Genomic DNA, 14,013 nt, shown 5'->3' with positions numbered 1-14,013 from the left:
TGACACAGGAAACGCTCAAAACATAGACAGTAGGAAGACTCAGTCTTCCTGTACTTAAGTCGGCATTGTGTCTCTTATATTTAATTCCGATGCAATTTCTGTGTTTCATCGTCAATGGGAAGGTCCAAGGGATACAGTAAACCTGCAGAGGTGCATCGGAATGTATAACTGATGACACAGGAAACGCACAAAGCATAGACAGTAGGAAGACTCAGACTTCCTGTTCTTATGTAGTCATTGTGTCTCTTATATTTAAATCCGATGCAATTTTTGCGTTTCATCGTCAATGGGAAGGTGCAATGGGTACAGTAAACCTGCAGAGGTGTATCGGAATGTAAAACTGGTGACACAGGAAACGCTCAAATCATAGACCCAAAGACGACTCAGTTTTCTTGTACTTACGTCGGCATTGTGTCTCTTACATATAATTCCGATGCAATTTCTGTGTTTCATCGTCACTGTGAAGGTCGAATGGATGCAGTAAACCTGCAGAGATGCATCGGAATGTAAACCTGATGACACAGGAAACGCACAAAGCATAGACAGTAGGAAGACTCAGCCTTGCTGTACTTAAGTCGGCATTGTGTCTCTTATATTTAAATCCGATGCAATTTCTGTGTCTCATCGTCAATGGGAAGGTCGAATGGATAGAGTAAACCTGCAGAGGTGCATCAGAATGTAAAACTGGTGACACAGGAAACGCTCAAATCATAGACCCTAAGAAGACTCATTTTTCTTGTAATTAAGTCGGCATTGTGTCTCTTATATTTAATTCCGATGCAATTTCTGTGTTTCATCGTCACTGGGAAAGTCAAGGGATACAGTAAAACTGCAGAGGTGCATCGGAATGTAAACCTGGTGACACAGGAAACGCTCAATACATAGACAGTAGGACGACACAGTCTTCCTGTACTCTAGTCGGCATTGTGTCTCTTATATTTAATTCCAAAGCAATTTCTGTGTTTCATCGTCACTGTGAAGTTTCAATGAATACAGTAAACCCGCAGAGGTGCATCGGAATGTAAAACTGGTGACACAGGAAAAGCTCAAAACATAGACAGTAGGAAGATTCAGTCTTCCTGTACTTAAGTCGGCATTGTGTCCCTTATATTTAATTCCGATGCAATTTCTGTGTCTCATCGTCCATGGGAAGGTCCAAGGAATACAGTAAACCTGCAGAATTGCATCGGAATGTAAAACAGATTACACAGGAAACGCTGAAAGCATAGACAGCAGGAAGACTCAGTCTTCCTGTACTCAAATCGGCATTGTGTCTCTTATATTTAATTCCGATGCAATTTCTGTGTTTCATCGTCACTGTGACGGTCCTAACCGGCAGAGGTGCATCGGAATGTAAAACTGGTGACACAGGAAACGCTCAAAACATAGACAGTAGGAAGACTCAGTCTTCATGTACTTAAGTCGGCATTGTGTCTCTTATATTTAAATCCGATGCAATATCTGTGTTTCATCGTCAATGGGAATGTCCAATGGATACAGTAAACTTGCAAAGGTGCATCGGAATGTAAAACTGGTGACACAGGAAACGCTCAAAGCTTAGACAGTAGGAAGACTCAGCCTTCCTGTACTTAAGTCGGCATAGTGCCTCTTATATTTAAATCCGATGCAAATTCTGCGTTTCATCGGCAGTAGGAAGGTCCAATGGGTACAGTAAACCTGCAAACGTGCATCGGAATGTAAAACTGGTGACACAGGAAACGCTCAAAACATAGACCCTAAGAAGACTCAGTTTTCTTGTACTTAAATCGGCATTGTGTCTCTTATATTTAATTCCGATACAATTTCTGTGTTTCATCGTCACTGGGAAGGTCCAATGGATACAGTAAACCTGCAGAGGTTAATCGGAATGTAAAACTGGTGATACAGGAAACGCTCAAAACATAGACCCTAAGAAGAATCAGATTCCTTGTACTTAAGTCGGCATTGTGTGTCTTATATTTAATTCCGATGCAATTTCTGTGTTTCATCGTCACTGTGAAGGTCGAATGGATGCAGTAAACCTGCAGAGATGCATCGGAATGTAAAACTGATGACACAGGAAACGCTCAAAACATAGACAGTAGGAAGACTCAGTCTTCCTGTACTTAAGTCGGCATTGTGTCTCTTATATTTAATTCCGATGCAATTTCTGTGTTTCATCGTCAATGGGAAGGTCCAAGGGATACAGTAAACCTGCAGAGGTGCATCGGAATGTATAACTGATGACACAGGAAACGCACAAAGCATAGACTGTAGGAAGACTCAGACTTCCTGTTCTTATGTAGGCATTGTGTCTCTTATATTTAAATCCGATGCAATTTTTGCGTTTCATCGTCAATGGGAAGGTCCAATGGGTACAGTAAACCTGCAGAGGTGTATCGGAATGTAAAACTGGTGACACAGGAAACGCTCAAATCATAGACCCAAAGACGACTCAGTTTTCTTGTACTTACGTCGGCATTGTGTCTCTTACATATAATTCCGATGCAATTTCTGTGTTTCATCGTCACTGTGAAGGTCGAATGGATGCAGTAAACCTGCAGAGATGCATCGGAATGTAAAACTGATGACACAGGAAACGCACAAAGCATAGACAGTAGGAAGACTCAGCCTTGCTGTACTTAAGTCTGCATTGTGTCTCTTATATTTAAATCCGATGCAATTTCTGCGTTTCATCGGCAATAGGAAGGTCCAAGGGATACAGTAAAACTGCAGAGGTGCATCGGAATGTAAACCTGGTGACACAGGAAACGCTCAAAACATAGACAGTAGGACGACACAGTCTTCCTGTACTTAAGTCGGCATTGTGTCTCTTATATTTAATTCCAAAGCAATTTCTGTGTTTCATCGTCACTGTGACGGTCCAAACCTGCAGAGGTGCATCGGAATGTAAAACTGGTGACACAGGAAACGCTCAAAACATAGACAGTAGGAAGACTCAGTCTTCCTGTACTTAAGTCGGCATTGTGTCTCTTATATTTAAATCCGATGCAATTTCTGTGTTTCATCGTCAATGGGAAGGTCGAATGGATACAGTAAACCTGCAGAGGTGCATCAGAATGTAAAACTGGTGACACAGGAAACGCTCAAATCATAGACCCTAAGAAGACTCATTTTTCTTGTAATTAAGTCGGCATTGTGTCTCTTATATTTAATTCCGATGCAATTTCTGTGTTTCATCGTCCATGGGAAGGTCCAAGGAATACAGTAAACCTGCAGAGGTGCATCGGAATGTAAAACAGATTACACAGGAAACGCTGAAAGCATAGACAGCAGGAAGACTCAGTCTTCCTGTACTGAAATCGGCATTGTGTCTCTTATATTTAATTCTGATGCAATTTCTGTGTTTCATCGTCACTGTGACGGTCCTAACCGGCAGAGGTGCATCGGAATGTAAAACTGGTGACACAGGAAACGCTCAAAACATAGACCCTAAGAAGACTCAGTTTTCTTGTACTTAAGTCGGCATTGTGTCTCTTATATTTAATTCCGATACAATTTCTGTGTTTCATCGTCACTGGCAAGGTCGAATGGATACAGTAAACCTGCAGAGGTTAATCGGAATGTAAAACTGGTGATACAGGAAACGCTCAAAACATAGACCCTAAGAAGAATCAGTTTCCTTCTACTTAAGTCGGCATTGTGTGTCTTATATTTAATTCCGATGCAATTTCTGTGTTTCATCGTCACTGTGAAGGTCGAATGGATGCAGTAAACCTGCAGAGATGCATCGGAATGTAAAACTGATGACACAGGAAACGCTCAAAACATAGACAGTAGGAAGACTCAGTCTTCCTGTACTTAAGTCGGCATTGTGTCTCTTATATTTAATTCCGATGCAATTTCTGTGTTTCATCGTCAATGGGAAGGTCCAAGGGATACAGTAAACCTGCAGAGGTGCATCGGAATGTATAACTGATGACACAGGAAACGCACAAAGCATAGACAGTAGGAAGACTCAGACTTCCTGTTCTTATGTAGGCATTGTGTCTCTTATATTTAAATCCGATGCAATTTTTGCGTTTCATCGTCAATGGGAAGGTCCAATGGGTACAGTAAACCTGCAGAGGTGTATCGGAATGTAAAACTGGTGACACAGGAAACGCTCAAATCATAGACCCAAAGACGACTCAGTTTTCTTGTACTTACGTCGGCATTGTGTCTCTTACATATAATTCCGATGCAATTTCTGTGTTTCATCGTCACTGTGAAGGTCGAATGGATGCAGTAAACCTGCAGAGATGCATCGGAATGTAAAACTGATGACACAGGAAACGCACAAAGCATAGACAGTAGGAAGACTCAGCCTTGCTGTACTTAAGTCTGCATTGTGTCTCTTATATTTAAATCCGATGCAATTTCTGCGTTTCATCGGCAATAGGAAGGTCCAAGGGATACAGTAAAACTGCAGAGGTGCATCGGAATGTAAACCTGGTGACACAGGAAACGCTCAAAACATAGACAGTAGGACGACACAGTCTTCCTGTACTTAAGTCGGCATTGTGTCTCTTATATTTAATTCCAAAGCAATTTCTGTGTTTCATCGTCACTGTGACGGTCCAAACCTGCAGAGGTGCATCGGAATGTAAAACTGGTGACACAGGAAACGCTCAAAACATAGACAGTAGGAAGACTCAGTCTTCCTGTACTTAAGTCGGCATTGTGTCTCTTATATTTAAATCCGATGCAATTTCTGTGTTTCATCGTCAATGGGAAGGTCGAATGGATACAGTAAACCTGCAGAGGTGCATCAGAATGTAAAACTGGTGACACAGTAAACGCTCAAATCATAGACCCTAAGAAGACTCATTTTTCTTGTAATTAAATCGGCATTGTGTCTCTTATATTTAATTCCGATGCAATTTCTGTGTTTCATCGTCCATGGGAAGGTCCAAGGAATACAGTAAACCTGCAGAGGTGCATCGGAATGTAAAACAGATTACACAGGAAACGCTGAAAGCATAGACAGCAGGAAGACTCAGTCTTCCTGTACTGAAATCGGCATTGTGTCTCTTATATTTAATTCCGATGCAATTTCTGTGTTTCATCGTCACTGTGACGGTCCTAACCGGCAGAGGTGCATCGGAATGTAAAACTGGTGACACAGGAAACGCTCAAAACATAGACAGTAAGAAGACTCAGTCTTCCTGTACTTAAGTCGGCATTGTGTCTCTTATATTTAAATCCGATGCAATTTCTGTGTTTCATCGTCAATGGGAATGTCCAATGGATACAGTAAACTTGCAAAGGTGCATCGGAATGTAAAACTGGTGACACAGGAAACGCTCAAAGCTTAGACAGTAGGAAGACTCAGCCTTCCTGTACTTAAGTCGGCATTGTGCCTCTTATATTTAAATCCGATGCAAATTCTGCGTTTCATCGGCAATAGGATGGTCCAATGGGTACAGTAAACCTGCAAACGTGCATCGGAATGTAAAACTGGTGACACAGGAAACGCTCAAAACATAGACCCTAAGAAGACTCAGTTTTCTTGTACTTAAGTCGGCATTGTGTCTCTTATATTTAATTCCGATACAATTTCTGTGTTTCATCGTCACTGGGAAGGTCCAATGGATACAGTAAACCTGCAGAGGTTAATCGGAATGTCCGATTTCACAGCATTTTTGCTAAAGCTAGAGGAGGTTCTTGGTTCACTTTATAGGAAATACAAAAAGTTAGTTATATGTGGTGACTTCAATATTAATTGTATAAGTGATTGTGCAAGGAAGAGGATGCTGGTAGACCTCTTTAATTCATATAATCTTATGCAAACCGTTTTCTTTCCAACGAGAGTGCAAGGGAACAGTAGAACAACCATAGACAACATTTTTGTTCATTCCTCATTACTAGAAGGGCATTCTGTTAGAAAAAAGGTGAATGGCCTTTCAGATCATGATGCGCAAATTTTAACTTTAAAAGATTTTTATGCTGCAACTCGTGTTAAATATAGTCATCAGCTGTTCAGGAAAGCTGATCCGGTTGCTGTAGAGACCTTTGTAAACCTTATAAAGGAACAAGAGTGGCAAGATGTTTATAGCGCTGAGACAGTAAACGATAAATATAATGCTTTTCTAAAGACCTTTCTCATGCTCTTTGAAAGTTGCTTTCCGTTACAACGTTTAAAACAGGGTACTAGCACAAACAGGCAGCCTGGGTGGCTGACTAGAGGGATAAGAATATCTTGTAGAACAAAGTGGCAATTATATCAAAACGTTAGAAACAGTCAAAATCTAAATGCAGCAGCCCATTACAAACAGTATTGTAAGGTGCTTAAAAATGTTATTAGGAAGGCAAAAAGTATGTGGTATGCAGATAGAATAGCTAAGTCTCAGGATAAAATTAAAACCATATGGTCAGTCGTAAAGGAAGTTGCTGGTCTGCAGAGACAGGTCGAGGATATAGAATCAGTGCGTAGTGGGAATGTCCGTGTTACTGATAAGTCGCATATATGTACAGTACTTAATAATCACTTTCTGAATATAGCAGGTGAACTAAATAGAAACCTAATTCCAACAGGGAATCATATAGCGCTCTTAGAAAAAAGTGTTCCGAGACTGTTACCTGAAATGCTCCTCCATGATACTGACAAGAGGGAGATTGAGTTAATAATTAAATCACTAAAGACCAAGAACTCTCATGGATGTGACGGGGTATCTAGCAGAATACTGAAGTATTGTTCTATGTATGTTAGCCCAGTACTTAGCCATATCTGTAACTTTTCCTTTAGGAGTGGTCGGTTTCCTGATCGATTAAAATACTCGGTAGTGAAGCCACTTTATAAAAAGGGAGACATTGATAATGTTGACAATTTTAGACCTATTTCTATGCCATCGGTGTTTGCTAAAGTTATCGAGAAGGTTGTATATACGAGGTTACTGGAGCATTTAAATTCACATAATTTGCTGTCAAATGTTCAGTTTGGTTTTAGAAATGGTTTAACAACTGAAAATGCTATATTCTCTTTTCTCTGTGAGGTTTTCGACGGATTAAATAAAAGGTTGCGAACGCTAGGTGTTTTCTTTGATTTAACGAAGGCTTTTGACTGTGTTGACCACAAAATATTACTGCAGAAGTTGGACCATTATGGAGTAAGGGGAGTAACTTACAATTGGTTCGCCTCTTACTTTAAGAACAGAAAGCAGAGGGTAATTCTCCGCAATATTGAGAGTGGTAGTGATGTTCAGTCCCAATGGGGCACTGTTAAGTGGGGCGTTCCCCAAGGGTCGGTGCTGGGGCCACTGCTGTTTCTTATTTATATAAATGATATGCCTTCTAGTATTACAGGTGATTCAAAAATATTTCTGTTTGCTGATGACACCAGCTTGATAGTGAAGGATCTTGTGTGTAATATTGAAACAGTAACAAATAATTTAGTTCATGAAATAAGTTCGTGGCTTGTGGAAAATAATTTGATGCTAAATCACAGTAAGACTCAGTTTTTACAGTTTCTAACTCACAATTCAACAAGAACTGACATTTTAATCAGACAGAATGGGCATGTTATAAGCGAGACGGAACAGTTCAAGTTCCTAGGCGTACGGATAGATAGTAAGCTGTTGTGGAAAGCCCATGTTCAGGATCTTGTTCAGAAACTAAATGCTGCTTTATTTACCATTAGAACAGTATCTGAAATAAGTGACACTTCAACACGAAAAGTAGTCTACTTCGCATATTTTCATACGCTTATGTCGTATGGTATTATTTTTTGGGGTAATTCTTCTGATTCAAAAAGGGTATTTTTGGCTCAAAAACGGGCTGTTCGAGCTATATGTGGTATAAGTTCGAGAACCTCTTGTCGACCCCTATTCAAAAATCTTGGAATTCTGACATTGCCCTCACAGTATATATTTTCTTTAATGTCGTTTGTTGTTAGCAATATTAGCCTATTCCCAAGAGTTAGCAGCTTTCACTCAGTTAATACTAGGCAGAAATCAAATCTGCATGTGGAATGCACTTCCTTGACTCTTGTGCAGAAAGGAGTGCAGTATTCTGCTGCGTCCATTTTCAATAAGCTACCACAAGAACTCAAAAATCTTAGCAGTAGCCCAAACTCTTTTAAGTCTAAACTGAAGAGTTTCCTCATGGCTCACTCCTTCTATTCTGTCGAGGAGCTCCTGGAAGAGCTAAAAAATTAAGCAAATTCCAGTGTTACATTGTTGATTGTCTTCATTTAAACTTATGACTTGTCACCTGAATATGTTTTTTTTTTCTATATTTCATTTTATCTGTTTCTAATATCGTGTTATAATTTCATGTATTGACTCGTTCCATGACCATGGAGATTTCTCCTTAATTTGGTCCCACGGAACAATAAATAAATAAATAAATAAATAAAAAAACTGGTGATACAGGAAACGCTCAAAACATAGACCCTAAGAAGAATCAGTTTCCTTGTACTTAAGTCGGCATTGTGTGTCTTATATTTAATTCCGATGCAATTTCTGTGTATCATCGTCACTGTGAAGGTCGAATGGATGCAGTAAACCTGCAGAGATGCATCGGAATGTAAAACTGATGACACAGGAAACGCTCAAAACATAGACAGTAGGAAGACTCAGTCTTCCTGTACTTAAGTCGGCATTGTGTCTCTTATATTTAATTCCGATGCAATTTCTGTGTTTCATCGTCAATGGGAAGGTCCAAGGGATACAGTAAACCTGCAGAGGTGCATCGGAATGTATAACTGATGACACAGGAAACGCACAAAGCATAGACAGTAGGAAGACTCAGACTTCCTGTTCTTATGTAGGCATTGTGTCTCTTATATTTAAATCCGATGCAATTTTTGCGTTTTATCGTCAATGGGAAGGTCCAATGGGTACAGTAAACCTGCAGAGGTGTATCGGAATGTAAAACTGGTGACACAGGAAACGCTCAAATCATAGACCCAAAGACGACTCAGTTTTCTTGTACTTACGTCGGCATTGTGTCTCTTACATATAATTCCGATGCAATTTCTGTGTTTCATCGTCACTGTGAAGGTCGAATGGATGCAGTAAACCTGCAGAGATGCATCGGAATGTAAAACTGATGACACAGGAAACGCACAAAGCATAGACAGTAGGAAGACTCAGCCTTGCTGTACTTAAGTCGGCATTGTGCCTCTTATATTTAAATCCGATGCAATTTCTGCGTTTCATCGGCAATAGGAAGGTCCAAGGGATACAGTAAAACTGCAGAGGTGCATCGGAATATAAACCTGGTGACACAGGAAACGCTCAAAACATAGACAGTAGGACGACACAGTCTTCCTGTACTTAAGTCGGCATTGTGTCTCTTATATTTAATTCCAAAGCAATTTCTGTGTTTCATCGTCACTGTGACGGTCCAAACCTGCAGAGGTGCATCGGAATGTAAAACTGGTGACACAGGAAACGCTCAAAACATAGACAGTAGGAAGACTCAGTCTTCCTGTACTTAAGTCGGCATTGTGTCTCTTATATTTAAATCCGATGCAATTTCTGTGTTTCATCGTCAATGGGAAGGTCGAATGGATACAGTAAACCTGCAGAGGTGCATCAGAATGTAAAACTGGTGACACAGGAAACGCTCAAATCATAGACCTTAAGAAGACTCATTTTTCTTGTAATTAAGTCGGCATTGTGTCTCTTATATTTAATTCCGATGCAATTTCTGTGTTTCATCGTCACTGGGAAAGTCCAAGGGATACAGTAAAACTGCAGAGGTGCATCGGAATGTAAACCTGGTGACACAGGAAACGCTCAATACATAGACAGTAGGACGACACAGTCTTCCTGTACTTAAGTCGGCATTGTGTCTCTTATATTTAATTCCAAAGCAATTTCTGTGTTTCATCGTCACTGTGAAGTTTCAATGAATACAGTAAACCCGCAGAGGTGCATCGGAATGTAAAACTGGTGATTCAGGAAAAGCTCAAAACATAGACAGTAGGAAGATTCAGTCTTCCTGTACTTAAGTCGGCATTGTGTCCCTTATATTTAATTCCGATGCAATTTCTGTGTTTCATCGTCCATGGGAAGGTCCAAGGGATACAGTAAAACTGCAGAGGTGCATCGGAATGTAAACCTGGTGACACAGGAAACGCTCAAAACATAGACAGTAGGAAGACTCAGTCTTCCTGTACTTAAGTCGGCATTGTGTCTCTTATATTTAAATCCGATGCAATTTCTGTGTTTCATCGTCAATGGGAATGTCCAATGGATACAGTAAACTTGCAAAGGTGCATCGGAATGTAAAACTGGTGACACAGGAAACGCTCAAAGCTTAGACAGTAGGAAGACTCAGCCTTCCTGTACTTAAGTCGGCATTGTGCCTCTTATATTTAAATCCGATGCAAATTCTGCGTTTCATCGGCAATAGGAAGGTCCAATGGGTACAGTAAACCTGCAAACGTGCATCGGAATGTAAAACTGGTGACACAGGAAACGCTCAAAACATAGACCCTAAGAAGACTCAGTTTTCTTGTACTTAAGTCGGCATTGTGTCTCTTATATTTAATTCCGATACAATTTCTGTGTTTCATCGTCACTGGGAAGGTCCAATGGATACAGTAAACCTGCAGAGGTTAATCGGAATGTAAAACTGGTGATACAGGAAACGCTCAAAACATAGACCCTAAGAAGAATCAGTTTCCTTGTACTTAAGTCGGCATTGTGTGTCTTATATTTAATTCCGATGCAATTTCTGTGTTTCATCGTCACTGTGAAGGTCGAATGGATGCAGTAAACCTGCAGAGATGCATCGGAATGTAAAACTGATGACACAGGAAACGCTCAAAACATAGACAGTAGGAAGACTCAGTCTTCCTGTACTTAAGACGGCATTGTGACTCTTATATTTAATTCCGATGCAATTTCTGTGTTTCATCGTCAATGGGAAGTTCCAAGGGATACAGTAAACCTGCAGAGGTGCATCGGAATGTATAACTGATGACACAGGAAACGCACAAAGCATAGACAGTAGGAAGACTCAGAATTCCTGTTCTTATGTAGGCATTGTGTCTCTTATATTTAAATCCGATGCAATTTTTGCGTTTCATCGTCAATGGGAAGGTCCAATGGGTACAGTAAACCTGCAGAGGTGTATCGGAATGTAAAACTGGTGACACAGGAAACGCTCAAATCATAGACCCAAAGATGACTCAGTTTTCTTGTACTTACGTCGGCATGGTGTCTCTTACATATAATTCCGATGCAATTTCTGTGTTTCATCGACACTGTGAATGTCGAATGGATGCAGTAAACCTGCAGAGATGCATCGGAATGTAAAACTGATGACACAGGAAACGCACAAAGCATAGACTGTAGGAAGACTCAGTCTTCCTGTACTTAAGTCGGCATTGTGTCTCTTATATTTAAATCCGATACAATTTCTGCGTTTCATCGGCAATAGGAAGGTCCAAGGGATACAGTAAAACTGCAGAGTTGCATCGGAATGTAAACCTGGTGACACAGGAAACGTTCAATACATAGACAGTAGGACGACACAGTCTTTCTGTACTTAAGTCGGCATTGTGTCTCTTATATTTAATTCCAAAGCAATGTCTGTGTTTCATCGTCACTGTGACGGTCCAAACCTGCATAGGTGCATCGGAATGTAAAACTGGTGACACAGGAAACGCTCAAAACATAGACAGAAGAAGACTCAGTCTTCCTGTACATAAGTCGGCATTGTGTCTCGTATATTTAAATCCGATGCAATTTCTGTGTTTCATCGTCAATGGGAAGGTCGAATGGATACAGTAAACCTGCAGAGGTGCATCAGAATGTAAAACTGGTGACACAGGAAACGCTCAAATCATAGACCCTAAGAAGACTCATTTTTCTTGTAATTAAGTCGGCATTGTGTCTCTTATATTTAATTCCGATGCAATTTCTGTGTTTCATCGTCACTGGGAAGGTCCAAGGGATACAGTAAAACTGCAGAGGTGCATCGGAATGTAAACCTGGTGACACAGGAAACGCTCAATACATAGACAGTAGGACGACACAGTCTTCCTGTACTTAAGTCAGCATTGTGTCTCTTATATTTAATTCCAAAGCAATTTCTGTGTTTCATCGTCACTGTGAAGTTCCAATGAGTACAGTAAACCCCCAGAGGTGCATCGGAATGTAAAACTGGTGACACAGGAAAAGCTCAAAACATAGACAGTAGGAAGATTCAGTCTTCCTGTACTTAAGTCGGCATTGTGTCCCTTATATTTAATTCCGAAGCAATTTCTGTGTTTCATCGTCCATGGGAAGGTCCAAGGAATACAGTAAACCTGCAGAGGTGCATCGGAATGTAAAACAGATTACACAGGAATCGCTGAAAGCATAGACAGCAGGAAGACTCAGTCTTCCTGTACTTAAATCGGCATTGTGTCTCTTATATTTAATTCCGATGCAATTTCTGTGTTTCATCGTCACTGTGACGGTCCCAACCGGCAGAGGTGCATCGGAATGTAAAACTGGTGACACAGGAAACGCTCAAAACATAGACAGTAGGAAGACTCAGTCTTCCTGTACTTAAGTCGGCATTGTGTCTCTTATATTTAAATCCGATGCAATTTCTGTGTTGCATCGTCAATGGGAAGGTCCAATGGATACAGTAAACTTGCAAAGGTGCATCGGAATGTAAAACTGGTGACACAGGAAACGCTCAAAGCTTAGACAGTAGGAAGACTCAGCCTTCCTGTACTTAAGTCGGCATTGTGCCTCTTATATTTAAATCCGATGCAAATTCTGCGTTTCATCGGCAATAGGAAGGTCCAATGGATACAGTAAACCTGCAGACGTGCATCGGAATGTAAAACTGGTGACACAGGAAACGCTCAAAACATAGACCCTAAGAAGACTCAGTTTTCTTGTACTTAAGTCGGCATTGTGTCTCTTATATTTAATTCCGATACAATTTCTGTGTTTCATCGTCACTGGGAAGGTCCAATGGATACAGTAAACCTGCAGAGGTTAATCGGAATGTAAAACTGGTGATACAGGAAACGCTCAAAACATAGACCCTAAGAAGAATCAGTTTCCATGTACTTAAGTCGGCATTGTGTCTCTTATATTTAATTCCGATGCAACTTCTGTGTTTCATCGTCACTGTGAAGGTCGAATGGATGCAGTAAACCTGCAGAGATGCATCGGAATGTAAAACTGATGACACAGGAAACGCTCAAAACATAGACAGTAGGAAGACTCAGTCTTCCTGTACTTAAGTCGGCATTATGTCTCTTATATTTAATTCCGATGCAATTTCTGTGTTTCATCGTCAATGGGAAGGTCCAAGGGATACAGTAAACCTGCAGAGGTGCATCGGAATGTATAACTGATGACACAGGAAACGCACAAATCATAGACAGTAGGAAGACTCAGACTTCCTGTTCTTAAGTAGGCATTGTGTCTCTTATGTTTAAATCCGATGCAATTTTTGCGTTTCATCGTCAATGGGAAGGTCCAATGGGTACAGTAAACCTGCAGAGGTGTATCGGAATGTAAAACTGGTGACACAGGAAACGCTCAAATCATAGACCCAAAGACGACTCAGTTTTCTTGTAGTTACGTCGGCATTGTGTCTCTTACATATAATTCCAATGCAATTTCTGTGTTTCATCGTCACTGTGAAGGTCGAATGGATGCAGTAAACCTGCAGAGATGCATCGGAATGTAAAACTGATGACACAGGAAACGCACAAAGCATAGACAGTAGGAAGACTCAGCCTTCCTGTACTTAAGTCGGCATTTTGCCTCTTATATTTAAATCCGATGCAATTTCTGCGTTTCATCGGCAATAGGAAGGTAGAAGGGATACAGTAAAACTGCAGAGGTGCATCGGAATGTAAAACTGGTGACACAGGAAACGCTCAAATGATAGACCCTAAGAAGACTCATTTTTCTTGTAATTAAGTCGGCATTGTGTCTCTTATATTTAATTCCGATGCAATTTCTGTGTTTCATCGTCACTGGGAAGGTCCAAGGGATACAGTAAAACTGCTGAGGTGCATCGGAATGTAAACCTGGTGACACAGGAAACGCTCTATACATAGACAGT

Source organism: Schistocerca nitens, chromosome 6 (assembly GCF_023898315.1).
Source record: "Schistocerca nitens isolate TAMUIC-IGC-003100 chromosome 6, iqSchNite1.1, whole genome shotgun sequence".
NCBI lineage: Eukaryota > Metazoa > Arthropoda > Insecta > Orthoptera > Acrididae > Schistocerca > Schistocerca nitens.
Note: the sequence above shows the minus strand (reverse complement) of the source record.